The sequence below is a fragment of the Delphinus delphis genome, chromosome 13, assembly GCF_949987515.2.
Source record: "Delphinus delphis chromosome 13, mDelDel1.2, whole genome shotgun sequence".
Lineage (NCBI taxonomy): Eukaryota > Metazoa > Chordata > Mammalia > Artiodactyla > Delphinidae > Delphinus > Delphinus delphis.
Window position 1 is genome coordinate 37,100,123 of NC_082695.1, and position 27,823 is coordinate 37,127,945.

Here is a 27,823-nt window from a genome sequence, read left to right on the forward strand (position 1 = left end):
GTGTGTTTTTCTTCTTGATAATTGCTTCCAGCTTTTGCTTTATTGGGCATGGGGCAACGTTGTTTTAAGAAGCTCTTAGAAAATCAAATCCGATGTAGGGTAGGAACTGCTTTAGTTTTTGTTCTGTAGTGGGTGGGACCCAACATGGTTTGGATTTGGTAGAATTATTTTCTGCTTCATTAATTAAAACAGGCACGGCATAACACACGGTCTGACGCTTTATAAATTGTTAGAGAAATGAAAAGCTGAGTCTCCACTGGAATCAAACTTTATGTTCAAGCCATTTATTATGTGTATATATGTTCCCACCGGAATGTGTGTTCACATAGATGATGGTGGTATACTTGTGCATTGCAACTGCAGGATTGCAGTGGCAAAGTGAAGTTGATAATTCTAAGTGTGTTTAAACCATCCTGTTAAATTATCTGTGGTTAAATTACACACTAAGGAAAATATTACTAAATAGGTACATGTGACTATAGGCATTTAAGGCAAAGTGTGGTAAATTTAATGTATTAACTAGCACAATGGTTGGCACACAGTGGACAGGAAACATTTTGAATGGACAGGTAATGAAGGAGTGTCTTGTATTAGAAGCCAAGGACCTTGTATGTGTCACATACAAGATTTTCATCTGTAGTTCTGTAAGAAAGTTATATTTCATTATTTATGTTTTGTTCTGTCTTTATTAATATATTAGACCCCTGCCATAGTTGATGTTTTAAGAAAAGGAAGTGTAATTGTATTTTAATTTTTGGACATTAGCTAAACCTCAGTGGAGATTTTGAATGCTGGTTGACAATTCATTGGGTCCTAAATTTGAAAAAAAAGACTTTGATCTGAATCTAAGTACAGGACAGTTCACATTCATGTTTCCAGGATAAAGTATAAAAGGGCTCTTAAAATATGTACTCTGCCGTAACCACCATAATGTTATAATAGCTTTAATTTTGCAGTACATTTTTGCTGACTTCATAAACCACAAAATTGACTCCATTCTGTTCAACCGAAAGTGAAATTACAGCTTTGACCTATCTTCTGGGATAGGTGGAATTTGTCTTATGGCTGAAGTATAATATTAACACATGGTTCAAGTTTTTTTTTTTGAATCAGTGAATTCTCAAGCTGAAAAATCAACATCTATGCAAATAAATCTCTTTCATGATATGTAATGTTAAAAGAATAAATATTCTAAAAGATAGCAAGGACCCAGTGTAAATGAAATATTACTCACACATGCTTTAAGAGTTGTTTATGTAGAGTTCAAATTTGCATCCTTTTAGGCAGTAAATAATTTATTAATGTAATTTTTCTTTATAAATATGTTTAGCTCTTTAGTGAGTCTGTTTAGCGTAGATGTTATTTATTATTAGTTTCTACTAGCATTATATTAAAAAAAGCCTAATGTCAAAAATTTTTAAAGAGCAGTATTAAGATCTGGTATCTAGGAATGCAAACTCGGGGGGTAAAACTATGTAATTTTTAAAAACCTGCAAGGAAGTGATTTCTGTAAAAGTGAAGATAAAAGAGGAGGGAGGAGGCTGTGATTGGGACCTGGCTCCTGAAGTGGTGGCAAAGTTCTTTAACCTGATGGTGGTATAGTTCAAGCGTATAGTTCATTACGCCATGATTGCTTTTCTGTGTCTGTGTTTTAGTTTATGTGAAACTTTTAAAATTTCCTTTTTAAAGAAGCCTGTGTGTAATGTACTTTACACTGTATAAGGTGTTTCGCTAAAGGACTTAATATTTGGTGGCTGACTTTAGAATACTGCTGGGCTGCCCTTTGCAAACAGGATTAGACCTATTAAACCATAACTGGGAAATACCAGCTGGCGTATGTAACTACTTTCACAGGTGAATAACATATGTTAATTATGTTAATATTTTGAGGAAAGACACCAGGTTTAACTAACTTTAAATCCTCTTCAGTTTTGTATGTTGTACATGACAAATAGGTAATCAAAATATGTTTATTAAACTAGGGAACACTGTTCTATCATCAAATATAAAATATGCCCTATTTTTCAGAAGATTATGGTAGCATGACAGTTAAGACGCAAAATTTAACTATGGCATCGAGGTAATAAGTCTTTCATCCATTTTCAGTTTTCTGGAACAATAATTCTTTAGATTGGTAATTTCAGCCTGCGATTTGATATTCTTAAGGATGTCTTAAAATTCTCAGCATAAAATAAGTTGTCATTTACTCAGACTTTATGAAGATGTGCCGTATAGCACCTAAAGAAATGGTGTTTTGTTTCAAATGACATTATGGTGTTGGAGTTTCCAAAATGCTGTGAATCGCTGCCTTATGCTACTTTACTTGCTTTGTGTAATGGCTTGCTGTGTTAGTTGTTGGTGTGGTTGCTTTGCATTGTGGTAATGTAGAGCTGAAGAGGAGATCATGGCTGTACCAAGTTCTTATATCACAGGAACTTTCAGTTATGTTTCAAAGGTGATGTTTGTGGTGCTGGCTTTGTTGTGTGAATATTTACAGGAAGTTTTAGTTAAGATCTTCCATTGTTCAGAACGCTACATGGCTTAGGTCACCTTCAGTTCACGTTTAAACAGGTCTGTAATACAAATACAAGTTCCTCTAGTGAGGTACAACTGCTTTTCTTTAAGGGAAATCATCTGTTCCTGTTAAAGTACCCTGGTATCTCATTGGTAGTGTGTGTGGCGGTTTGTGTGGCTATGGTAGGGTATGCAGTCTCTCTTTTCTTCCTCTCAGCTGCTCCGGCGCCACAATTAGGCTGCCTATTGCTCAGCTACAGCTGCTGGGTGATTATGAACCATCCAGCTCCTGTCTATACTCAGAGGCAGATTTAGCAAAAGGAGCTAGAGTAACAACAGAGGGTGAAAGAGAAGAGCCAGTGCCGCTGCCAGGATCATTTTAACGTGTCTGTGTGCCAAGGAATCGTTGGCTGCAGCAGCGCCACTGTTGTCTTGGAACTAGCAGACTTGATAGCAACACATCCTGGTCTGGGTTAGGTTTACCTGGTGTTATTCTTTAAGATCTTGAAGCTCACTCCAGGAAAGAAAGGGAATCCTGTAATTTCAGAGTACAGGATAATGTACAATGAGGTTACTGATGGGCTGAGCTATGCCTCTGCTCCCCCGCACCGCCCCCCAACCCGGGACAGCAGTGCCCTTCAGTTTCCCTAATTTGAATATATATGTGATTTCAGGTTCTCTGAAGCGTATACCATATACTCTGTGCTGTTTTAACCCGTGTCTCTTCGAAGTGCTGCTGCTGTTACTGTTGCTTGGCGGGTGGCAGAGCTGATATGTTCTTTGGACTCCCTGCTTTTTTTCCAGTAAGTGGAAGACCTTCAAAAGGGATTATTTCTAGAACTAGCTGCACATGGCATATCCCCTGTGACTGCTGGAGTTTTGCAAGTAGGAACCCTAGATTATTTTTCCTGTTGTTCTTTATTCCTGGGGTGTGAGAAGATGGACATCAACAAACGCAGATACAGCATCAGCTCTATATGGCAAGCCCCAGACTGGAAGAGGCCGCAGGCAAATTTTGCTGCTTCTGAAATGTTGCTCAGTGTGCCAAGCAAAGAGCAGCAGCATCTTGTCCTCTCGTTTACCACTACCGTTGGAAAATCTAGACAATTCCTTTTGATAGTTCTGGCTTTGGAATTTAGTGGTTCAGGATTTGGCTGATTTGGGATGGGGAATAGAGAGTATTGGGAGAAGTAGCTCTCAAACTGGTGTAACCAGAAGGAAGGAAGAAGTACGGAAGACTGTGTACACTTGAACATTAACAAGTACACATTGTTATCGTGGCACATACTTAACAAGACATTGGTGTGTTGACCCCCTTCGCTGTGCTCCCACAAAACGCTGGTATCAAAGCACATTTCTCCTTGCATTCTAATTATTTCTTTCCATGACTGTGATATACTTGACCTAGTACTCGCTGTGGCAAGGAACTGTTTTCTATGAATCTTTGAGAACAGTCCCTAATAGAATAAATCCTTTTGAGCTGTATTCAGGGATGTGGTTCTGTGTATATTTATATGAGTTTATATACACAGACTTTCCCCACACACAACATGTTTTTAAGGTATACCTGTAGTAAAATTTTACAGAAGTAGCGTAGTACTTTTTCAGAAGCTGATGTTAAAACAAGTTCTTTAGATCTTTAACCCTCATAAGTTTTGGTCTAGAAAATGATTTTATAAAACTGTTTAAAAAGTTTAAACTTTAAATGTGAACTTAAAGGTCATTTTGATATTTCTAACATAAACTGGAAACTCTTTGTAGTTGAAGTTATACTAGTTTCTAGTAAGGTTTATTTTAAATAAGTGTTTTTTTTACTATTTTAGTGAATGTTGAAAGCCCAAGATCCTAGATTGTAAAAAAAAGTACATCTGGGGGACTTCCCTGGTGGTCTAATGGTTAAGACTCCATGCTTCCATTGCAGGGGGTGCAGTTTCGATCTCTAGTCGAAGAACGGGGATCCTGGTGCCACGCAGTGCAGCCAAAAATTTAAAAAAAAAATTTTTTGGGGGGGTATCCTATCATGGTATTAGTGACAGTATTATAATTGTGATAATATTCGTATATTCCAAGGACAAAAAGAAAAAGAAATCCTTGTTTTCTTGATGTAATCTGTGAAAGAATGCATAGGTCATAGGGTATGTCTGCTGAATTATTGGTGGGGGTGGAGGCAGGAAGTACTGGGAGGAAAAGACTGACCACTGAAACCTAAAGATTGTCTGGTTTCAGCCTCTGTTCCTAACAATATATGTAGACCTTAGGTTTTCTTAAACTGATTACAGAGGCTAGTCACTTCTCTAATTTTTTAATGTAACTTTTAGTTTCTTAGCGTTAAGTAGAAATTGGGGTGGGGTGGAGAAAATTGGTGGCTTTTGCTTCATAAGTTAATACTTAAAACTGTTTCATGGCAAGTTTATTGATTTGTTTTTTGTTTTTTGTTTTTTTTGTCTGTATTGGGTCTTCATTGCTGCGCGGGCTTTCTCCAGTTGTGGAGAGTGGGGGCTACTCTTCGTTGTGGTGCGCTGGCTTCTCTTGTTGCGGAGCATGGGCTCCAGGCACGTGGGCTTCAGTAGTTGCAGCGCGAGGGCACAGGAGTTGTGGCTCGTGGGCTCTAGAGCGCAGGCTCAGTAGTTACTGCGCACGGGCTTAGTTGCTCCGCGGTATGTGGGATCTTCCTGGACCAGGGCTCGAACCCGTGTCCCCTGCATTGGCAGGTGGATTCTCAACCACTGTGCCACCAGGGAAGTCCCAAGTTTATTGATTTCTTACATTTGTTCTGATGTAATTAGTATTTTCACATTATAGGTACTTTTTAATTAGCAGCAGTCAGGCATTTGAAAAGGAGCAGAGAAGGTAACATGGTGTAATAAGGACAAGACTAAAAGGTAGAAGACCATCTGCATTTTAATTCCACTTGTGACAGTGAAGAGCTATGTGGCCTTGGTCAATTCACTGAACTTCATAGGCCTCAGTTTCACCATTGAAACGGGGGTACAGTTGGGCCAGATGTTTTCTAATATTCTTTCAGCCTTATTTAAATATGTGGCTCTACTGCAGTTGAAGTTTTTATATTGATAAAATTTTAAGGAAATGTTTTAGAGTCTAGAATTTGAAATACAATTAGATATCAGGTAAGTAAAAGTTAGGGTAAAAAACTGACCCACAGACTTGACCCTGGACTTTCTCAGGCAAATAAAGTGTATTCCATTCATTAAGTGGACATTTATTAAACCTGTGGTGCCACAAATACTATGCCAGTTTTGATGTTATAAAAATGATTGCAGCATGACTGCTACCTTCTAGGAATTCACAGTTGGGTGGAACTGGCTATAATTATGAGGCTGTTATAAATTTTTTGGATTGATCTTTTTAGTGTGATAATCCATTAGAATACTTCTCTGATTTTTGATGGTGTTAGGCTGTGATACATCTGAAGCTTTAATAAATCCCTTTGTACTACATAGATTTAGCCTCAAGTAAACCGATTCAGTTCTCTAGGCAGGAAGACTTGATGTTTTTCTAGATGTTAGTTCATTACAGATACGTGTGGCTCACATACACAGGCTCCACAACACCTGTACAGAGGTTTTACTATAAGAAAACACATTTGAAAGCAAGGCTTTTAAAAAAACATTTCAGATTTATTTTGCAGTAAAGTTAGAAAAGGACTGAATGATTCATTGAAGCACATAGTTGTGATGTCAGTTAACAGGTAGTCATGACTGGATGACAGCTTTGCTGCATTGTATCGGGAAAAGAGCCTCTGACATTAATTAAAACATCTTTTTTAATTGATAGAACTGGAGACTAATTATTTAGGATATTTTTCTTTAACACATGTAGTTAACATTTAGAACAAAATAAGCATGGGCATTTGAAGATGGTTAGCTTTTTAAGGTTTGCATAATAGATTTTGTAGAAAGAAAGAGAAGGAAGGAAAAGAAAAGAAACTAAAACTATAAGGTGGAAAATCAGTATATTTTTCCCAGAAAAAGTTCTTTTTGTAAGGTTAGCCTTTTTGGTTAGAGTTTACCTGTAAAAACCTAACATAAAGATATAACAGTGTTTCTGTGGTAAATATGTTCTGATTGATTTTAAGTTTTGTGTGTTTTTTTTAAATTTGCTGAGCTCTTTGAGCAAATGAAATACTTGGCCTACTAAATGCTCTGATTATACAGTGGATAACCTGTAGCTTTGCCAGTCCTCACCTTCCCAGCTTTTCACTATTTAAAAATCACTGTTACGAGCTCCATGTTAGGATGCTAGGACTCTGAGCTTAATTTAAGGACAGAAGCTTCCCTAGTTCCTCCCACCTGCTTGCTAGGCACTGTGAAACTTGCTTCCTACCCTGATCCGGTGTGAGAAATGGAAACAGGTCAAAAGATTGGGAATGAGAAACAAAAATGAGGGGAGTAGAAGAGGAGAAATGAGAAGTGGATGTAGTATGAAGTTTATAATTTTCTTTTTTGTGTCCTTTTTTCTTTTTCCCACCCATTCACTCCTTCTGTTAGGTATTGGGTAAAGACGGAAGAAAACCTGTTTTATTTTTTATTTTTAGATTTTATTTATTTTCTTTTAAACAATTTTTTGGCTGCATCGGGTCTTAGTTGCGGCATGCAGGATCTTTCATTGTGGCGCGGGCTCTTCGTTTTGGCACGTGGGCTTCGCTCTAGTTGTGGCGTGTGGGCTTTAGAGCACGTGGGCTCTGTGGTTTGCGGCACATGGGCTCTCTCGTTGAGGCGCGCGAGCTCAGTAGTTGTGGTGTGGGGACTTAGTTGCCCTGCAGCTTGTGGGATCTTAGTTCCCCGACCAGGGATCGAACCCCGTCCCCTGCATTGGAAGGCGGATTCTTTACCACTGGACCACCAGGGAAGTCCCAAGAAAGCCTGTTTTATGTCAGATGCTTTGCTATACATTCATATACATTTTCACGTTTAACTTAAATCTTTGAAAAGGCATTCCCAAAACACAGAGGAATCATGCATAAGATAGGCTTTTACTACACACAAAGAAACTGAGGACCAGTAAGTATATGTAATTTGCTAAGGTCACATGACTCGTTGATGTGACTGAATAATTGACAGCAAGACTGTTTCCTATAAGACACCTTCCTTAGGGATAAGGAGCAATGATGGAAAGGGAGATTTTTTTATCTTTTTCCTTCTTCCTTAAACTGTACATTTGTATCAGGCTGAGAATTTTCAACACTTACACTTTTCTTTTTAATGGAATTAGCTTTGTGGTGCATCTTTCATAATGGGTGTTGAGGTCAACTATTGTATGAGCTAAAAAATTGGGTTATTGAACTAACTAAACTGTAGCTACAGCCCACATTACAGAGACAGTGTTTGCATGTTTTTCCAATCAAGTTTTTTTCCTATCTAAATTTAATTCATCAGGGAATTCCCTGGCAGTCCAGTGGTTAGGAGTCTACGCTTTCACTCTGGAGGGCCTGGGTTCAATCCCTGGTTGGGGAACCAAGATCCCACAAGGCTCCCACAAGCTGTGTGGCGTGGCCAAAAAGAAAAAAATTCATCAAAGGAGCAAAGGAGCATGCAGAAGTGAGTTATTACTCTAACTCAACTGGAGTAAATGTGGTTCATTTGTAAGTTTGGGTTTGTAAAGTATATATATAGTCTGTATGTATATAGTCAGCCTCCCCCCATATATATTTTTATATATATATATAGTTTATGGTCAAATCAGTTTTCCTTCTACTGTGCAATATTGCCTTCTTTTCTACTAATTATATGATTTATTCCTAGATGAGTTAGTAGAAATAGATGGAAGCTCTGTATTGTCTAAATTGTCCTCCATCATGTTTCAGGCACATGCTGCAGAAAGAGAGCACACTTTCTGATTTGTTCTGTCAGTAGGATGGTGGTTTCCTGCACCTTGGTACAGACTTACCAACATTCAAAGCTGCACTTCCTTCTTAAGGAAATCCAGTAGAATTCTTCCAAATTGGCTTGTTCTTTTATTTATTTAAAATTTTTATTTTTTTGGCTGCGTTGGGTCTTCGTTGCTGCGCGCGGGCTTTTCTCTGGTTGCGGCCAGCGGGGGACTCCTCTTCGTTGCGGTGCGCAGGCTTCTCATTGTGGTGGCTTCCCTTGTTGCAGAGCACGGGCTCTAGGCGTGCGGGCTTCAGTAGTTGTGGCGCGCAGGCCCCGTAGTTGTGGCGCACGGGCCTAGTTGCTCCATGGCATGTGGGATCTTCCCGGACCAGGGCTCAAACCCTTGTTCCCTGCATTGGCAGGTGGATTCTTAACCACTGCACCACCAGGGAAGCCCTGGCTTGTTCCTTTAAATCTTATTGTTCCGTGAATTCCTCACTCTCTGCATGAAGAGCCTCATCTAAAGCTCTAAATGGAAATTTTGTTTGCTACTCTTTTGCCACTGTGTCAAGTTCCATTGACAGTGATTTCCTTCACCACCTTAGAAGCCTTTTCTTCTTTGGCTTCCTTTTATTTCTTCCGTTGTATCTAAGAATGTACCCTTTGTCCTCTCTTATAAGCTGGAGCATTGTTTTCTATGGGAATACAGCTTGATTTTGTTGCATTATTATCCCACATAGAATATCCGCAGTACAACTCCACACATCACTGCCAACAGTTCCATCACTGCCTGTGTTTATTGAGTCTACATAAGGATTAGCAGATAGGTTTAAACTGTTGTGCTAGGGACTCCCCAGTGGTCCAGTGGTGAAGAGTCCACGCTCCCACTGCAGGGAGCACGGGTTCCCCCTGGTTGGGGGAACTAGAATCCCGCATGCCACGCAGCGCAGCCAAAAAATAAATATATAAAATACCCTGTTGTGCCAACTCTATGAGCTTAGAATGGCTTCCACTAGGTAAGCTCCACAAGGGTAGGATCTTTATTTTGTTTACTGAAGTTATCCCAAGTATCTAGAACAACAGCACATAGTAGGCACGTATTAAATAGTTTTAAAATATGGGCAAGTACAGCAGTTCGCTGGCAATATTTGCTTGCCATGGGCATAGGAGAAAGGAGTGTCAGCAGCCAGCTTCTCACTGAAAACTCATGCAGCAAGTAACCTCAAGACTCCTTGGAGTGGCAGGCCCAGTGCTAAACAATGGCATTAATGCTCAGGATGAATTCAGATAAACACTCTACTTGAGTCTGATGAAGAAACTGAGATTTGATTTAGCAGTGACTTGTAAATGTTAAGGAGAAGTAAGAATAAGTGGGTTTCTTTTCTTTATATCATAGTCTCTAACTATATCTCTAGCAGCCATGCTTCTTAAAAACTGTAGCACACATCCGTTCCCCATACACTGATTGAGTCATATGCTTGTATCTGGTTGTAGGTAGAACTGAGACAAATAGTCCTTGGCAGGGCAGCTACCTTCCAGTGACAACTTTACACCATAGAAGGGGAGAAGGCATTTTTAGTGGAAACGTAGCTGTCTCTACCACAGAAGGGAACAGGAAGTAACCTAGTAGTTGAATGAGTTAGGTATATGGAAATACACTATCTAGTTGTATAAACATGATTAGAATATTTATTTGAAAGGTGTGGGCACAGATGGTATTTTCTTAATTCGGGCAACAATATTAGTACAGGAGCGAACTAACGGTGATGGTTTAAGATTGTAGTGGGCAATATACCACCTAAAGGAATGAATTTCCCAGGCTTTTTTATATGAAAAGTTTGAGAAGCACCCTGGTAGGGAAGGGCGTCAGAGTAGAATGGGGCTTTTATCTAAATACATTTAGATAGCACTTTTAGTGATTGAGAAAAGACAGTAATTAGCCGTATCAAAGAATTTGGTGGGGAATAGTGGCAGGTGGAAATTATGATGGAGCTAAACCTCCCTTTCCCCAGTCTCACCTCACACTTCCCCTTCCCCCCACCCCCTTAAGCCACTCCTACTGGGGCTTAGCTTTTGATTTTTTTTTTTTTAATGAATAGAACTTAAGTCAGAAGGAGGAACTCGTAATAAAGGTCAAGTAGAAGAGAGAGTCAAGAACCTCTTAGGTTGTCAGAGGATGAATAGGATTTTTAGGATGATTGATGCTTAGAAGAGGGAAAAACTAATGACAACGTAGACGATTCTTCGAGATAATCACAGCCAGCAGTAAGAAGCCACAGATCCACAACTTCAGAAAGTCGAAATGATAGATCATAAGAAACAACTAGCACGTCTTCTTTTTAATCTCCTAACTTCTGTAACAAGAGGATGCTCATTAATGGAAAAGCTAGAAAAAAAGTATAAGAAACTAGATAGCAGATAGTAAGAGGGTATCTAGCTTTGACTGATTTCAGGCTTCTAGGTCCAGAAGAATTCCATCTGAAGGTTCTAAAAGACATTTCTGATATTCCCAGGACCCCACTGATAATAGAAAGAAATCATGGTGGACTTCCCTGGTGACACAGTGGTTAAGAATCTGCCTGCCAGTGCAGGGAACACAGGTTTGATCCCTGGTCTGGGAAGATCCCACATGCCACGGAGCAGCTAAGCCTGTGCGCCACAACTACTGAGCTGCGCTCTAGAGCCTGCGAGCCACAGCTATTGACCCCATGTACTGCAACTACTGAAGCCCGCACGCCTAGAGCCCGTGCTCTGCAACAAAGAGAAGCCACCGCAGTGAGAAGCACGTGCACTGCAACGAAGAGTAGTCCCTGCTTGCCGCAACCAGAGAAAGCCTGCGTGCAGCAACGAAGACCCAACGCAGCCAAAAATAAAAACAAAATTAAAAAAAAAAAAGAAAGAAGTCATAGAGACAGACATCTCAAAAAGAAAGAAAAATGATTAAATGATGCCTTAAAAGGTGAATTTTAATAAATGCGCTCTAGAGCCTGCGAGCCACAGCTATTGACCCCATGTACTGCAACTACTGAAGCCTGCACGCCTAGAGCCCGTGCTCTGCAACAAAGAGAAGCCACCGCAGTGAGAAGCACGTGCACTGCAACGAAGAGTAGTCCCTGCTTGCCGCAACCAGAGAAAGCCTGCGTGCAGCAACGAAGACCCAACGCAGCCAAAAATAAAAACAAAATTAAAAAAAAAAAAGAAAGAAGTCATAGAGACAGACATCTCAAAAAGAAAGAAACATGATTAAATGATGCCTTAAAAGGTGAATTTTAATAAATGCAGACACTGAAAGTTGCCTTTAAATCTGGACAAGATTCTGTAACAGTTTATTAAACAGTTACCATTTATAAACAATTGGAATGTTACAGAGAAGTAATTCTTAACAGTTAGTTGTCCAGCAGTGCTTTCTTGAATTGTTGAACCACCTCTTTGTAGTCTGAGTAAATACTGGCTCTAGATCATCTGTCAGTGGTACTTTCCTGTGTTGGTGAGTGGTCGGACCTGATAAAGCTTAGTTTCCTTCTAACAGCAAGGGTCAGTGATTCCTTTTCCAATTTATTTATTTTTTGGTCTGTTTTATTTTCCCCTTTCTGTAATTAAGTCTTCTAATGGCACTATAGACTTTGCTTTATCTTTTTGATATTCAGAGTCAGGGATATTAACAGGTTTAAAGCTCTTTTTATGTATTTCTGGATTTTTCTTTTTTAAGGAAAATTAAACTGGAGTATGGGATAAGCATGTGTGTTTATCCCGTAATATCTGTGAACATTGTTTTATTTTTATTATATATATGAACAAAGATACCTCAGAGTTATTTTTATTTGCTTTTTCAGTTGAAGTCTCCTGTGCATTTTTCTGTGCTTGCTCATAACCATTGCCAATCTTGCTCTTGGGTTGTCTTTTTCTTATAGATTTTTACAGATTCTTCGTGTACAATGGATATTAATCCTTTATGTTGCAAACACTTCATATCTCTGCTTGTCTTTATTTTGTTTAATGTTTTTCTTTTATCTTAAAGTATTACAAGTAATTTTCCTTTTGTAACTTCTGAATTTTGTGTTCTAAGAATACTTTCCACAGTTGACAATAATTTTAAAAATTCTATTTATAGGTTTTTGTTTTGTTTTATGTTACAAATAATTTAGCTGTTTACTCTGAAACTTATATATGTTGTAAGATAAGGATCCAATTCCTTTTTTCTTTCCTCAGATGATAGAGCTCACCAATGCTCTTTATTAAATCTAAATCTCTCCTTTTACCACAGATTCAAAATGCCACATTTAGCATTTACAAATTCTTTTACTCTCAGGCTTGTTTTGGGGCACTCTTTGTTTTCCCGATATTTACTTGTTTATTCCTATGCCAGTACCACATAGCTTGATGATGAGGATGATCATGACCCTGATAACAACAGCAGGAGCAGCAGCTAATGCGTATTGAGTATTACCTGTGTACCAGTCACAGTGGTAAATACTTTAACATATTTTACCTGATTCATTTCTCACAAAACCCAGAGTTAGGTATTCTTTTTTCTTTTTAAAATCTGGCTTAAATGTTCTGACCGGTAGCCATCTTATTTAATGAAAGGATTTTCTTTCTTTAAATATGGAACACTTCACAAATGTGCCTGTCCTTGCACAGGGGCCATGCTAATCTCTGTATCGTTCAAATTTTAGTTTATGTGCTGCCAAAGCAAGCAATTGAGTTAAGTATTTTCAATATCTTTATTTTTACAGGTGAAGAAGTAGGTTTTGAGAAGTTATATTTATTTAGGTTACAAGCTAGGACTGTCACCAACTCTGACTCTAGAGCCTATACTCTTAACCGTGAGGTTGTGATTACTAGTGGGACAAATTTCCTCATTTTTCTTTTTTTAAAAACTTCTCGGGCTTCCCTGGTGGCGCAGTGGTTGAGAGTCCGCCTGCCGATGGAGGGGACCCAGGTTCGTGTCCTGGTCCGGGAAGATCCGACATGCCGCCGGAGCGGCTAGGCCCGTGAGCCATGGCCACTGAGCCTGCGCGTCTGGAGCCTGTGCTCCGTAACGGGAGAGGCCACAACAGTGAGAGGCCCGCGTAATGCAAAAAAAAAAAAAAAAAAAAAAAATTTTCTCAGCTATTCTTATGCATTTACTTTTCCATATGAACATTGTGCTTTTGATCTAGATAATGTTAATTATTTAGATTTATTTAGGGAAGAATGGACACCTTTATAATAATGGATCTTATTATCTAAAAATAAATGGTTTGTTTCATTTATTAAGGTTCTTTATATCCCACAGTTTTATTTTTTTAATATAGACTCTGAACATTTGTTGTTAAGCTTATTCATAGGTATTATTTCATGTGTGGTTTTAGAAAAACTTGTTATTTGGAAATAATTTCAAAGTTACAGAAGAGTTGCTAACATTTTGCCACATTTGATTTTGTCATTCCTTTCTTGTATATGTGTGTGGGTATCCTCCCCACATCCCCACCTTGAAAGTTAGTTGCAGACATCATTCTCATCACCCTTAATTACTTCGGTGTACATTTTCTAAATCAGGGACATTTTCTTATACACCGACAGTACAGTCAATCAAATTCAGGAATTTTAACATCACTATGACACAGTTATCTAATAGATAATTGTTGTAGGTTGAATTGTGTTTCCCCCAAAAGTTCTAATCCCCAGTATCTGTGAATGTGACCTTATTTGGAAATAGGGTCTTTGCAGACGTAATCAAGTTAAAATGAAGTCATACTGAATTAGGGTGGGCCCTAATCCAGTATGACTGGTGTACTGATAAGAAGAGGAAAATGCCATGTGACGATAGAGGCAGAGATGGGAGCGACACAGCTGCAAGCCAAGGAGTCCAAGGATTGCCAGCCACAACCAGAAGTTAGCAGGAGGCAAGAAAGATTCTATCCAGAGTTTCAGAGGGAGCGTGGTCCCGCTGGCACCTTGATTTTGGACTTGTGGCCTCCATTACTGTGAGAGAATACATTTCTGTTGTTTTAAGCCTTTTTAAAAATATTTATTTATTTATTTTTAATATATTTATTTATTTATTTATTTTGGCTGTGTTGGGTCTTCGTTGCTGTGTGCGGGCTTTCTCTAGTTGCGGCGAGCGGGGGGCTACTCTTCGTTGCGGTGCGCTGGCTTCTCTTGTTGCAGAGCACGGGCTCTAGGCGTGCGGGGTTCAGTAGTTGTGGCACGTGGGCTTAGTAGTTGTGGCTCGCGAGCTCTGGAGCGCAGGCTCAGTAGTTGTGGCGCACAGGCTTAGTTGCTCTGCGGCATGTGGGATCTTCCCGGGCCAGGGCTCGAACCCGTGTCCCCTGCATTGGCAGGCGGATTCTTAACCACTGTGCCACCAGGGAAGCCCATATTTACTTATTTTTAAACAGCAGCCCTAAGGAGTTAATGTCGCAGTCCATAATCAAAATTTTTCTAGTTGTCCTAATAGTGTCCTTTATAACAAAAATCCAGAATGTAACCCACTGCATCTAGTTACGGCTCTTTAGTCTCCTTTAATCTGAATAGTTCTTTAGCCTTTATCTTTCATGATGTTGATATTTTTGAAAAGTCAGAATGCTTGTTTTGTACAGGGTACCTTATTGAGGATTTGTCTGTGCTTTCTCGTGATTAGATTTAGATTATGAATTAGGGCAGGAATACTACTGATATATCAGGGGTATTGTGTCGTTCCTGGTATAGCCCATCAGGAGGCACACCTTGTTAGTCCCATTATTAGCAGTATTAATTCTGCTTAGGTAAGGTGATATCTGTCAGGTTTCTCCACTGTAAAGTTAACATTTTTCTCTTTTTCATTAATAAGTGATTTGTAGGAAAATAGTTTTAGATTCCATGAATGAGTCTTGCCTGAATTGATTATTGAAATGATGGCTGCAAAGTAATACTTTTCTAACTGTGTAATTCCTTCTATGTTTATTAGTTGGGATTCTGAAAGAAAATCTTCCCTTCTCACTCATTTATATCAGAGTGATTTTTGGATTTTCTTTTTAGTCAACAGGTTATAATCTATTAGTGTCATTCATTTTGATGCTCAAATTCATCCTGTATTTAGCCAGCAAGAGCCTCTTCAAGATGGTTCCTGTACACTTTCGATATATCCACATCATGTTTTGAGTAGTACTTAATTTTCTTGGTGTAAGATGTCCCAGGCTCTGAAACTGAGCAGAGGGCTTGTGTGTCTGCAGTGCAGAAAGCCAAACTCTGACTGCAGGAGTTTGTAGCAAAGTAAGGATTTGTTACAGGGTGCCATGCAGGGGAGTGGAAGACAAGCCTCAGGCCCACTCCAACTTGGTCTTTGAGTTAGGGATATTCTTAAAGGGGAAGAACAAAGAGGCTGGGATTAACAAAAGAGACATGGTCTTGTGACATTTTTCAGTCATAGTTTTGGGAGTCAGCATGTTTCTGGTTTATGATTCTCCTAGCCAGGTGGTCCATGGCTCCGGGGTCTGTTAGCTCATCTTGCCCTGGAGAAATGACCTGAGTTTGTATATTACTGATGATATCTACATCAGCAGCTTTAGGCATCTGACTCTGGTTGATTAGTGTTCAGTTAGCACGGCATTGAGGTCAGAGGGGACAAGAAAGGGGATAAAGTTTTGGATAGACATATTAACCATAAACTTTGTAATGGAACTTGGTTTCAGTCCCCACTCCTGTTTTAACTTTCCCCAAATCTTTCAGGGAATGGGGCGACAGCTGCTCTGGCTACTTCTTGTTGAAACAGGGTGTATTCTTGCCTCAATTTGGGGAATGGAAATGTTGCATACCAACTTTCAAAACACTTGGTCAAATAGATCATAGGTCACCATGAAACAATACTTATTCACTTAACAAAGTGACAATAAAAGATTTCAAAAGCAAATATATAGAGTTAGAACAAATTACTTAAAAGGTAAAGAAAGTTAGCCGCTCAGTATTCCCCACAAAAAAAATTTGTTTTCTTAACAAAGAAAACATTCAAGTTTTGTACCATATTGCCTTTAATCTTAAAATTCATTGACTCAATTAAATTCATCCTGATCTTAATCCTGACCACACATAGAATTCCTTTTTTTTTTTTGATTTTAATTTTTGTCTGCATTGGGTCTTCGTTGCTGCATGCAGGCTTTCTCTTGTTGCGGCGAGTGGGAGCTACTCTTCGTTGTGGTGTGCGGGCTTCTCATTGTGGTGGCTTCTCTTGTGGCACGTGGGCTTCAGTAGTTGCAGCACACAGGCTCAGTAGTTGCAGCACATGGGCCCTAGAGCATGTGGGCTTCAGTAGTTGCAGTGCGTGGGCTCAGTAGTTGTGGCACACGGCTTAGTTGCTCCACGGCATGTGGGATCTTCCCGGACCAGGGATCAAACCCGTGTCCCCTGCATTGGCAGGTGGGTTCTTAACCACTTTGCCACCAGGGAAGTCCCATAGAATTCCTTTCTATGGATTCTTTATTTTCTCTTGCAAATCTTCTGCAACTTTCTGTATCCATATTAATTTGTCCCCTACTTTCTTTCCCTTAACAAAATGCATTTCCATTCCTTATACCTTCTTTTTCCTTGCATACAAAGATGTTTTCCATATTAATTTTTAGTTTTAATTACATTAATTAAAATTCTCAACTCTTAAAAACCTTAATTTCTGATGAAAACTAAGAAGTAAGTAATTGTGGACTGTTTGTCATACCACCATTTCCCCATTGGCAAATTTTATGAACATATTCTATAACCTCTAGAAACATACATTTCCTCAGAGCATAATTTTTTAAATTGAAGTATAGTTGATTTACAATATTATGTTAGTTTCTCATAACATAGTTTCTTTCCTCTACGTGGTACAGGATGTGTCTAATAAACCCAAACGTCTTTAGTTTTTCTCTCGTAAGAAGACAAAAGTAGATAGACTTGTTTAGCAGTTAATGTTTCAGTATTTTATCTTATTTGAAATGACCTGGATATTCAATGAATTCCCATCATTTAACTTTATTTAGCAAAACTTTAAAGTTTCAAGTTACCAAAAGTCTGGAGAAACTATTTTTACTTGAAATTTTAATTTATTTTTTTCATTTTTGGCCACGCCACGTGGCATGTGGGATCTTCGTTCCCTGACCAGGGATGGAACCCGGGCCCCCTGCGTTGGAAGCGTGGAGTCTTAACCACGGGGCCACCAGGGAAGTCCTTGGAGAATCTAGTTTTAAATAGACATACCTAAAACATAATTATGCCTTAGGAGTTCACCTAAAATTTCCTATCTCATTTATCTCTATTTCATTACTTATGAAAATACCAAGGTTGCAAATAGTGAGTCTACACATTACCCACAACTTCTGTCCAACTGCTGTAAATTGGGATTTCCCATGACACCTCCTTGGGTTTGATAATTTGCTGTAATGGCTAACAACTCAGGAAAAGTTTATTTACTTGGTTACTGGTTTATTATAAAAGGATACAACTCGGAAACAGGCAATGGAAGAGATGCACAGGGTAATGTATGTGGGAAGGGGTGTGGGGCTTCCAGGTAAGCCACCCTCCCAGAACCTCCAGGTCTCTTCAGCACCTGGAAGGTCTCTGAACCCCTTCAGTTAGGATTTTTATGGAGGCCTCTTTACAGAGGCTTCACTGATTAAACCATTGACTGTTGGTGTTTAGTTCAAGCTCCAGCTCCTCTTCCCTCCCCTGAGGTGGGAGTGTGTGGTGGGGCTGAAATTTCCAGCCACTCAATCCACTGGTGGGTTCACCCTAGGGGCTTTCTACTAGTTACCACTAACACAAACTCAGGGACTTGTGAATAACAAAAGGTGTTCCTTCACCTTTATTGCTCTTATCCGTCAGGAAATTCCAAGGGTTTTAGGAGCTCTGGGCTAGGGATAGGGAGGAAAACCAAATACATATTTCTTATTGTTAATCACAATGTGTCAAGTAGCTCCTGGCCACATGGGACAGTTGAGCAGTTGAAATGTGCTGTAAGTGTGAAATACATCCAGATTTTGAAGACTTAATATAAAAAGAATGTAAAATAATTCAACTTTTTTGGTCGATACATGTTGAAATTATAATATTTTGGATATATTAGGTTAAGTAAGATATTATTAAAGTTAATCTCACCTGTTTATTTTTCACCTTTTTTTTTTTTTCCTGCTACGCAGCTTGTGGGATCCTTGTTCCCCCACCAGGGATCGAACCCCGGTCCTCTGCAGTGAAAGCGCGGAGTCCCAACCGCTGGACCTCCAGGAAATTCCCCTATTTTTAATGCGGCTACTAGAAAATTTAAAGTTTATATATGTGACTCACATCATATTTTTGTTGGATAGCATTGCTCTAGATCCAGGCTGCCTGGGAGTTATCTTTGATTTGGAGCAAGTTACATAATCTCTATGCCTCAGTTTTCTCACCTTTAAAGGAAAAGTAAAAAGAAAAAGCCTTTAACTCACAGGGTTGTTTTAAAGATTGAGTAGGTTAATGTGTGCAAGAGTACTTAGAACAGTGCTTGGCACATAGTAAGTGCCTAATGTTGTCTGTTACTATTCCCAATATGAGTGCAAACTGCATGAGGGCTGGGACTTTGTTTTGTTCACTACTATATCTCCACTTCTTAGGTTCTCAGTAATTTTTGAATGAATAAATGAATATGGAGAGTTTTTGAGTAACGTAGGTAGTGATTGGGAAGGTTTCTTGATTATCCAGAATGTCTGTTGAAAAAATATTACAACCAAGAAAATTGCATCCCTAAAAGACAGGTGGCGTGGACTTCTCTCTTAGGAAAAATCTATATCAAAAGGTTAGAAAAATCAAAAGACAAATTAGATATATTTCGAGATTAAAAAGTAGAAAATATATATTATTTGCACTGCATTTTCCAGGCTGTCCGAGACTCTCAATAAAAATTCTCTAAGCCTGCAAAAAAAACCCTAAAAAACAATACTAAGTCAGTGATCAAATATCTGGTGGTGGGCTAGAAGAGCATGCTGCTGCTGGTCCTTGGTGTCTGTGGTATTTTAAGGGCTTTTCAGTGCTGTTGTTTCCTCAGAAAAACTCTTAATTTGCTAGGGACTGATATTTGCTAGCAGTCCAAGAGAGTGCGAAGATTCCCCTGACTTAGGAACTCTTCACTAGATCTTTCCCTTGTTTCCCCACTTCTTGGCTCTGTAGAGACCCCAAACCAACTGTCAGGATTCGGCTGTCAGTAAAAAAAATAAGGAAACTTTTTTCTGTATGTTTTGGAAGAGATTAAAGAGCATAGAACTAGTTTATTCTTGACAGGTGTCAGATAATTTACCCATAAAATATTTAACAATTTTTGATGGAATTTTTGACAAGGTTTAAACCCTTTTCATGCTTATTGATTTATTTAGGTCTCCTATCTTTTAACTGAGTTAATTTTATTAACTTCCGTTTGCTTAGTCATCCTTTTCATCTGATTGTTAAAACTTTTTTAAAGTTCCCGTTTATAGTTTTTTCAAATCTTCTGTTGCTCTAGCATTCTTTTCACACCTAAAACTGTGTACTCGCCCTTTTCATTTCTTGATTAAGATTAAATCTAGTGATTTATCTATTTCATTGATTTTTATTTGTAAATCACATTGGAAGTTTTTCCATTATAATAATGAAATAAAAGAAAATTAAAAGAAAAATTAATTAGAAACAACAGGAAAAGAAATCTCAGTATGATTTACAAGTAAAAATCCTCTTTTTGAGTTTTTGGGTTTTTTCCCTAAATTTTATTTGTATTAATTTCTTTTTAGTAATAGGTGTGTAAGACTATGAATTTTGCTCTGAATACAACCTTTGCTATAGCTCATTGATGTGGTAGGAAGTTGTTATTCTTTTTATTTTATAATTTCAGTTTGCATTTCCTCCTTGACACAAGAGTATTGGATCATGAAAAATCTTATGTATTCATGTTATTTAGGAAAACTTGAAAAAACACTTGTGTGCCATTTCTTTAGGTTTTATAGCATATAGTATTCTGTTGTCAATACTCAAAAATGATAAATAGGAGAAAATTGTTTCCAGTCAGAAATAGTTTATGCATGTATAGGTAACTTGTCTCATGGAATTTTAAATACCCATTCCTCAAATAAATAATACTATAAAATGTGGGCCTAATAATACAACCCACCTTTTTTATATACTTGCTGTAAGCAAGCAAATACTGCTAATACTACTGTAATTAATATTCTGGTAAGAGCACAAAATAGTATCAGTATTGCAAAAAATCTTAACCAATTCTAATACAGTTTTTGTGGCTCTTGTTGGAAATTTGTACTCCTTTATATGATAAACCGTAAAAATCAAATGCAGTCTTTTAACTTTTTAATAAGATGTTTTAAATGTTGACATATATTCACATAGTTATTACATACATGTTTTTAAAAAATGACTTCAGGATTGAAATAGTATAGCACAGAAGTAAGGAACAGTTCAGAAATATTGTACCAAGGTTCTGGCTTTGATTCTTAGGTCATGCTAAGGAACTAAAGACTGTGATCGTTTATAGCGTAGGGTAAAAGGCTTCTCATGTAATATGAAAGTAGAAAGAAAGAAAACATCAACTCTTCTTTGATTAAAAATTTCATGTCTCCCTTTTTTTTTTAAATGAAAGAAGGTTTAATCAGGGAGATACACGCTCCATAGACAGTGTGTGGGCCATCTCGGAAGGTGAGAGGCCAAAAACTTCATGTCTCCTTTTAATGTGACAGCTCCATTGGACTATGATAAAACCATTCACACTACTTCCACATTAATTTTTTACTCCCAAGAGCCAAAGCAGGCAAATTGATATTCTTTGGAAATTCAAATGTAAATGGAATGAAGTCCTTCAGAAAATATGTCATGTAGATCTGTTTGATTTTATGATATAGATATGGTCCTTGGAGCTTGACTATATAAAAATTTGATAAGTACCAAATCTTATTTTCCTATAAGTTTTCATTTACTCGTGTCTATAACATTCCTACCTATTTCTAAGTGGAGTAATAGCAGTTGCTAAATAATAATGCAGAAAACCGATATTATCAATTGTTGTTGCCACCTTCAATTGATAAGATGATGTCAGAAATGTCTGGAAATGGTCAACATGCATTTTACCTTTCTCATATAGCTGCTGTTTTCTTGTCACCTACCTTATACTGACATTTTGAGGCTAGAGCAGTTGTTGAGGTCATAAGCATTATCAGTCTTGACAGATTAAAGGAGATGTAGATAACTAGTAAATTAATCTTGTTAATTATTATGGATTAAGTTTATTTTTATTTATTCTTGGCTGCGGTGGGTCTTTGTTGCTGAGCACGGGCTTTCTCTAGTTGTGGTGAGCGGGGGCTACTCCTCGTTGTAGTGCCTGGGCTTCTCATTGCGGTGGCTTCTCTTGTTGCGGAGCACAGGCTCTAGGCGTGCGGGCTTCAGTAGTTGTGGCTCGTGGGCTCTAGAGTGCAGGCTTAGTAGTTGTAGCGCATGGACTTAGTTGCTTCGCGACATGTGGGATCTTCCCAGACCAGGGCTCGAACCCGTGTCCCCTGCATTGGCAGGTGGATTCTTAACCACTGCGCCACCAGGGAAGCCCTAAATTTATTTTTACTTAGGGTGATTTTTTTTTTTTTTTTGTACTACAGTCTTTTTATCTCCATTTCCTTTGGTTAAAGAAGCCAGATTCAAACATTAATTTGTTGACTAATATTTATCTTTTGGGTCAAGTCCTAAACATTGATGGGGAAAAGAATCTGTAATTCAATTCAACAAACTTAAAAAAAATTTACATCTACTCCAGGCGAGGCACCATATTAATAAGGCTTTTTAGGAGGTAAAAAGGAAACTCTCCTTTCTGTTTATCAATTAAGTATTCCACTTCTTTAGATAACCTGAGAGAAATATTGTATTGGAGTCTTAAAGTTCAATGGCAGATCAAGAGAAAGGCCCATTCAGGAGACGCCAGGTGAAGGTAAGATTTGAGAAGGTTTTGAAGGATAAATAAAATGGACATTCCATAGGAAGCTGGTAATAGGAACAAAGACACAGAGAAGATGGACAAAGCAAGGTGCTTTCTGGTTATAGTAAATAGGTATGCTTGGAGCATAGGAATAAGGGGTCAATCATATACTTAAAAATGGTGGCTCTCATCATTACTTAAAAATGAGTGCCTGCTCATCACCTGGGATGTCTGTTAATGTGTAGCCTCCTGAGTTCTACTTCCAGAAATTTGAATTCAGTAAACCTGGACTGAGAGCCAGGAATCTTCATTTGTAATAAGTACCTCAGACCCTTATCACGCAGGTGGTATGGAAAAATTGAAAATAGAGACCCATTTATACAACGTGAAGCTTTAAAGATGTTCAGTTTGACAGTGGTAGACCACTGGAGGTCTGGAGTCTTACTGTCTCACTTGCCGTGTGACCTTGGACAAGTTAATCCTCTGTGTATCAGGTTCTGCATCTGTAAATGAGGAAAGTAACAGTAATTGTTTTTCAGAGTGTTTTGAGAATTAAATGAGATAATTCATTTTAAGTGGTAAGCACAGTGGCTATAACACACTAACTGTTCAGTAAGTGTTAGCTCTTTTTGAAATCATTGTCATCTAATTAAGAGAAATATATTTATTACTAGGTTATGATTAAATTCATTAGTTATTTTACCCTACATGCTTAATCAGACTACTTTTTGGTATATTACCTTGTGTATATTACTTTTGCTCATTCATTTATTCAGAAAAACATTTTGAAATGTAGTGGGTGTGCACAATATTAGATATACAAAAATACGAATGTCTTAACTACTTGTTCTTGATTTGCTAAATTACTGATTTTTGTTTTAGTAATTGATGACTAAATACATGCCTAGCAAATTCAATACTTTTCTATTTGGAGCAAAACAATATAATGTAACAATTCATTTGAATGAATTTTAATTCACTTAAAAATGCAAAAGTGGCAAAGAAATTGTTGGAGGGCTTTAGTACATTTAAAGATATAATTTTAAAGCAGAACAAAAAGCTATACATTTTAAAAGTACAGCATTTTAGATTTTTCCTTTAAAAAATTTATTAGAGGGAAATTTAGCAGTATGTAATCAGTTTTCAAAAAGCACAACTTTTGACTCGCTTATGGAAGTCTTTTCTATCAAAGTATTTATATACAGTCAGTTTACATTATTTGCAGTAGTTATGTTCTAGAAAGTCACCTTGAACACTGATTTCAGTGAATACTGAACCATTGCTCCTAGAGGAAATACAAGGTTAGGTCCCTGTGAGCCTCTGATTACAACGTTTTGTCAGCTGATAAATGTATAATCTGTTTTATGTGTGCTTCTATTTAAAAACACACCTTATTTATATTTTCTTTTGGAGGAGGCAAATAGTTTATCTAGCAAAACAGAGAAATACAATTAGATTTCACCAAGTTTACAGTTATCTAGCCTTCTTTTTGAGCTCTCCTGAAAGAACTAAGATTCCTTCCAGTAATACATCTTAAGTCTGCCCTAGAAGGCTCAACAAGTAGGGAGAAAACTACTAAAAACACACCTTATTTAATGTGTATTGTTGATTCAATAACACTGAACTAACAAATAGCACTATAACTCGTGTCTGAATGAAGCTTATCCAGCACACATTTTCTCTATAAGGTGCACCACAGCCTTCTTGTGTTTAGAGAGAGGACAGCGCTTCAGCAGCAACACCTGGGATACTATTTTAAACAGTAACATCACCAACAAAAACACAAAAAGAAAAAAAAAGAAAGTGGCACTAGATAGACCGTGGAAAGGACACTAGTTTACAGTATGAGAGCCTTGCTTGCCCTGAGCTGGGTACGTGTGGATCTCGCAACTCATTTTTCATGGCTCTGCTCATGTCTGCAAGTGTCTGCTAAAACACCATAAATTATCATTGGTTTGGGAGTTACAAATAAATCTTAACAAGCAGGCTATTTTGCAAATATGGAATCCATGATAATGAGGATTTATTAATGATGACATTTTTATAGTAGTGTATGTTGCAGAATATCTTCTGGGCTAACCACAAGAGACAAAGGTCCTATTTCAGATTTCCTTAGCTCTCCTGCATGTGTCACCCAAATTCAGTACTCCTGTATTAAGCACCCCTCCCTCTCACTCCATAGAGGGGAAAAAAGGAAAACGCCTCCGTGTTTGGTGTTGTGCTGTCAAGGAAGTCACCCACCCACTTAGTCTCCTGTCTTTGAGTCCTTGTGATTTTGGTAATTGCTATGCTGAGACCAGCTTCCTAACGAATTCCCATTCAGGGGACACTGAAAGAACAGTTGGGTCCAGAGTGTCATCCAGACAGGCTGCTCGTAATGCCAACCACAGCCCTGTTACCAGGACTCGGACCTTCTACAGTGCTTCTCTCTCCTCCAGCCACTTAGAGCCAGGCCAGCTCTGCCCGTTCTTATTTCTTCCTCCAAGGCTAGTACTTAATTCCCTTTGTAAGGGAAGAGGAAGGTGGTACTCTTACTGGCTTATTTCCCTTTAAAACCTAGTTAAATGAATGAGTTGTTCATTTGATTGATTCAACTACTTTGTTCTACTTGGTTAAATTAAACCATTCTCCTAATTTAGCAAAGTTATGTTGCTTAGTACAGAATTAGCTTTAAATCATAATAAACTCTGAACCCTAACAGACCAGTGTGATTTTTTTTTTTTTTTTTTTTGGCTGTGTTGGGTCTTCGTTGCTGTGCGTGGTTCTTCTCTGGTTATGGCGAGTGGGGGCTACTCTTCGTTGCAGTGCGCAGGCTTCTCATTGCAGTGGCTTCTCTTGTTGCGGAGCACGGGCTCTAGCTGTGCAGGCTTCAGTAGTTGTGGCACACGGGCTCAGTAGTTGTGGCACGGTCTCTAGCGCGCAGGCTCAGTAGTTTTAGCGCACGGGCTTAGTTGCTCCGCGGCACATGAGATCTTCCCAGACCAGGGCTCGAACCCTTTTCCCCTGCATTGTCAGGTGGATTCTTTTTTTTTTTTAATAATATTGATGTATTTATTAGTCAAGTACTAATAGTGATTATACAGTTTTTACTCTTCTTTGTACGCGGGCCTCTCACTGTTGTGGCCTCTCCCGCTGCGGAGCACAGGCTCCGGACGCGCAGGCTCAGCGGCCATGGCTCACGGGCCCAGCCGCTCCGCGGCATGTGGGATCTTCCCAGACCGGGGCACGAACCCGTGTCCCCTGCATCAGCAGGCGGACTCTCAACCACTGCGCCACCAGGGAAGCCCTATAATCCTTTTTATATATGCTGTTATCAAGTTTTCCATTCATATAAAATTTAAAATCAAAGAAGTATAACTTAAAACATGACTAATTACTAATATATTCTTATTGTAGCTAATTCACTCGAGTAAAATAATTCTCTCTAAATGTTAATAGCTTTCACTTGGTGGAACAGTAAACGCCAAGTGTTTTGATTGCTCAGACTCCCTTATTTTCTAGGACCTTCTCCACCATCTCATGGTTAAAGTGGGATCTGCCATTTCCGGTGGTGATCCCACCTCTTGGCTTAGAGAGACAGACCCAGAAGCAGGTAGCTGACCCAATATGGGCCAGAGTCCTTTAGGAATTTGGAATTGATACTTAGAATCCTCTGTCTGGCTCTAAAATGAAGATCATAACTCTGGAACTGTTGATAGCCATAACTCTGGAACTGTTCTACCATGTGACGTCAAGAGCCAAAAAGCCATTCTTCCACAGGAGAAAAGAATAAGACAGATGAACAGAGTAGCAGAGGTGAAAGATGGAGAGGGACTGAGACAAATATAGGAAGGGAATGGAGAAGAGAGGGGGATTAAATAGGCAGGGAGACGAGGAGGAAAGAAGAGGGGGTTGGGGAGGGAGTGAGCAGAGAGAGGAGGACTCAGGAAGAAGAGAGAAAAATGAACAAACTAACTTTTTATGGCTTGGGCTCCTGATTCTGGTTTTTTCTTATGACCTTGGATTGGATTCCATGAGACACTGCTGTAACCTTTATTTAAAATGCTCTTTTTGCTTAATCTACCTCTAGTTAGTTCTGTCCTTGTAGCCAGAATAGTCTTAACTAAAGCAAACACTTGTTTTTGTTACGGTACTGCTAGCTGCTCTACATACAATATTAGTTAATTCTCACAACCTTTCATGATAGATATCATTCCTCCAGAAAAATGAGGGAACCTGGGTTTAGGAGAGATTAACTAATTTGATCAAGAATCCCAGTAGCTATTAAGAAACAAAACCAGAATTGAAATGTGGTCTAATTCCAAGTCAGTTCTTATTCATTCACTCTAAAGACATTTATTGACCATCTTCTGTGGGCTAGCACCGGGCCAAGGTACAACAGAGACCAACAGGCAGTGACAATTTAGTAAATGCTGTGGGGAAGGAATAAAATGGGCTATGAGAGCACGTGAGAGGTCAGGGAAGATGCCTTGAACATTTAAGCTAAGGGCTGAAGGTTGAGTAGTCATAAGCCAAGCATAAGGAAAGAGGTAGGTTGTGGTGAGCATTTATGAAAAGAAAATGGTGCAATTGAGAATCTAAAAAAATTCATATGCGGGGAGCAAGGAGATGGATGGAAAGAGGTGAGCCAGGAGAGGTAAATAAAGCAAATCATGCAGGGACTCCTATTTCATATTAAGGAATTTAGACCTTATATTGGGAGCAGTATATGGACAGGGCCATTGAAGGCTCCTAATCAGATTTTCTCTTTAGAAAACACAAACATCCTTCACACTACACCCAGAAAAGACTGGAGAAATTCTTAACACTAGAGACAGTGAAGGTCAGCGAAGGAAGCTTTTGCAGTAATCCAGACAGTAAATGGTTAGTACCGAGGGAAGTAGTAATTAGTTGAGGGAAAAGTGGAAGAATGTTGGAGATTACAGGGTAGTATTGTCAGTTCCTGTTGACTGACTGGATGTGTGGGAGCGTGGGAGGAGTATGAGTTAAGAATGACTCTCAGGTTTCTGACTGAGGCAGCGGGGTGGACTGGAACAGTGTCCTCGCCATTCACTGACATCTGGGTGACAGAGAAGGAAGAGTGGATTTTGGTGGGAAAGATGGCAGATTCTATTTCAGACGTGATGAATTTGAGTTCTTGGAAGATAGCTGTCCCAGCTAACAAAGCCTCCTGCAGAGAGTGGATATGTTGACAAAATGAGAACTAGTCTTTCATCTTCACCCTTCATGTTTCTGGAGGGCAGTCCCTATAGGTATCTAATGAATTTTGATATTTTAGAGGATCTGAAAGACTTTTTCCATTAATTTTAAAAAAGTAAAATCACGGTCTCTTCCAGCAAATTGCTAGAAAGTCATTGATTGTCTTTGCCATTCTACTGTGTAATTACCATTATTCTGTAGACTTTTATGTTTAGAAGAAAAAAAAAAACCTATTTAAAGGCAAAATTGGTACTCCACGTATCCTTTTACCTAGTAGATATCCAGAGAATTATATTAGCTTTTATTTCCTTCAAAATCAGTGCCAGGAAAGAGAAAAATAAACATTTATTGAGTACATATTGTATGACAAAAC

The 27,823-nt window shown here is 38.6% G+C and overlaps 1 protein-coding gene and 1 pseudogene across 5 annotated transcripts in view; one reads left to right on the forward strand and one right to left on the reverse strand.

Annotated features, from left to right (window-relative positions):
- YES1 (YES proto-oncogene 1, Src family tyrosine kinase) overlaps positions 1-27,823 on the forward strand; it is a 99,860-nt gene that overhangs the window by 25,423 nt on the left and 46,614 nt on the right. Inside the window, exon 1 of one of the 5 annotated variants that reach the window (XM_060028754.1) lies at positions 11,550-11,607. The exons of the other annotated variants lie outside the window; for them this stretch is intronic. The gene's annotated coding sequence lies outside the window, so the exon portion shown is untranslated. Of the gene's footprint in view, positions 1-11,549; positions 11,608-27,823 lie in introns of those variants that run through there. 5 annotated transcript variants of the gene reach the window in all.
- LOC132436713 (U6 spliceosomal RNA) lies at positions 12,945-13,041 on the reverse strand (annotated as a pseudogene).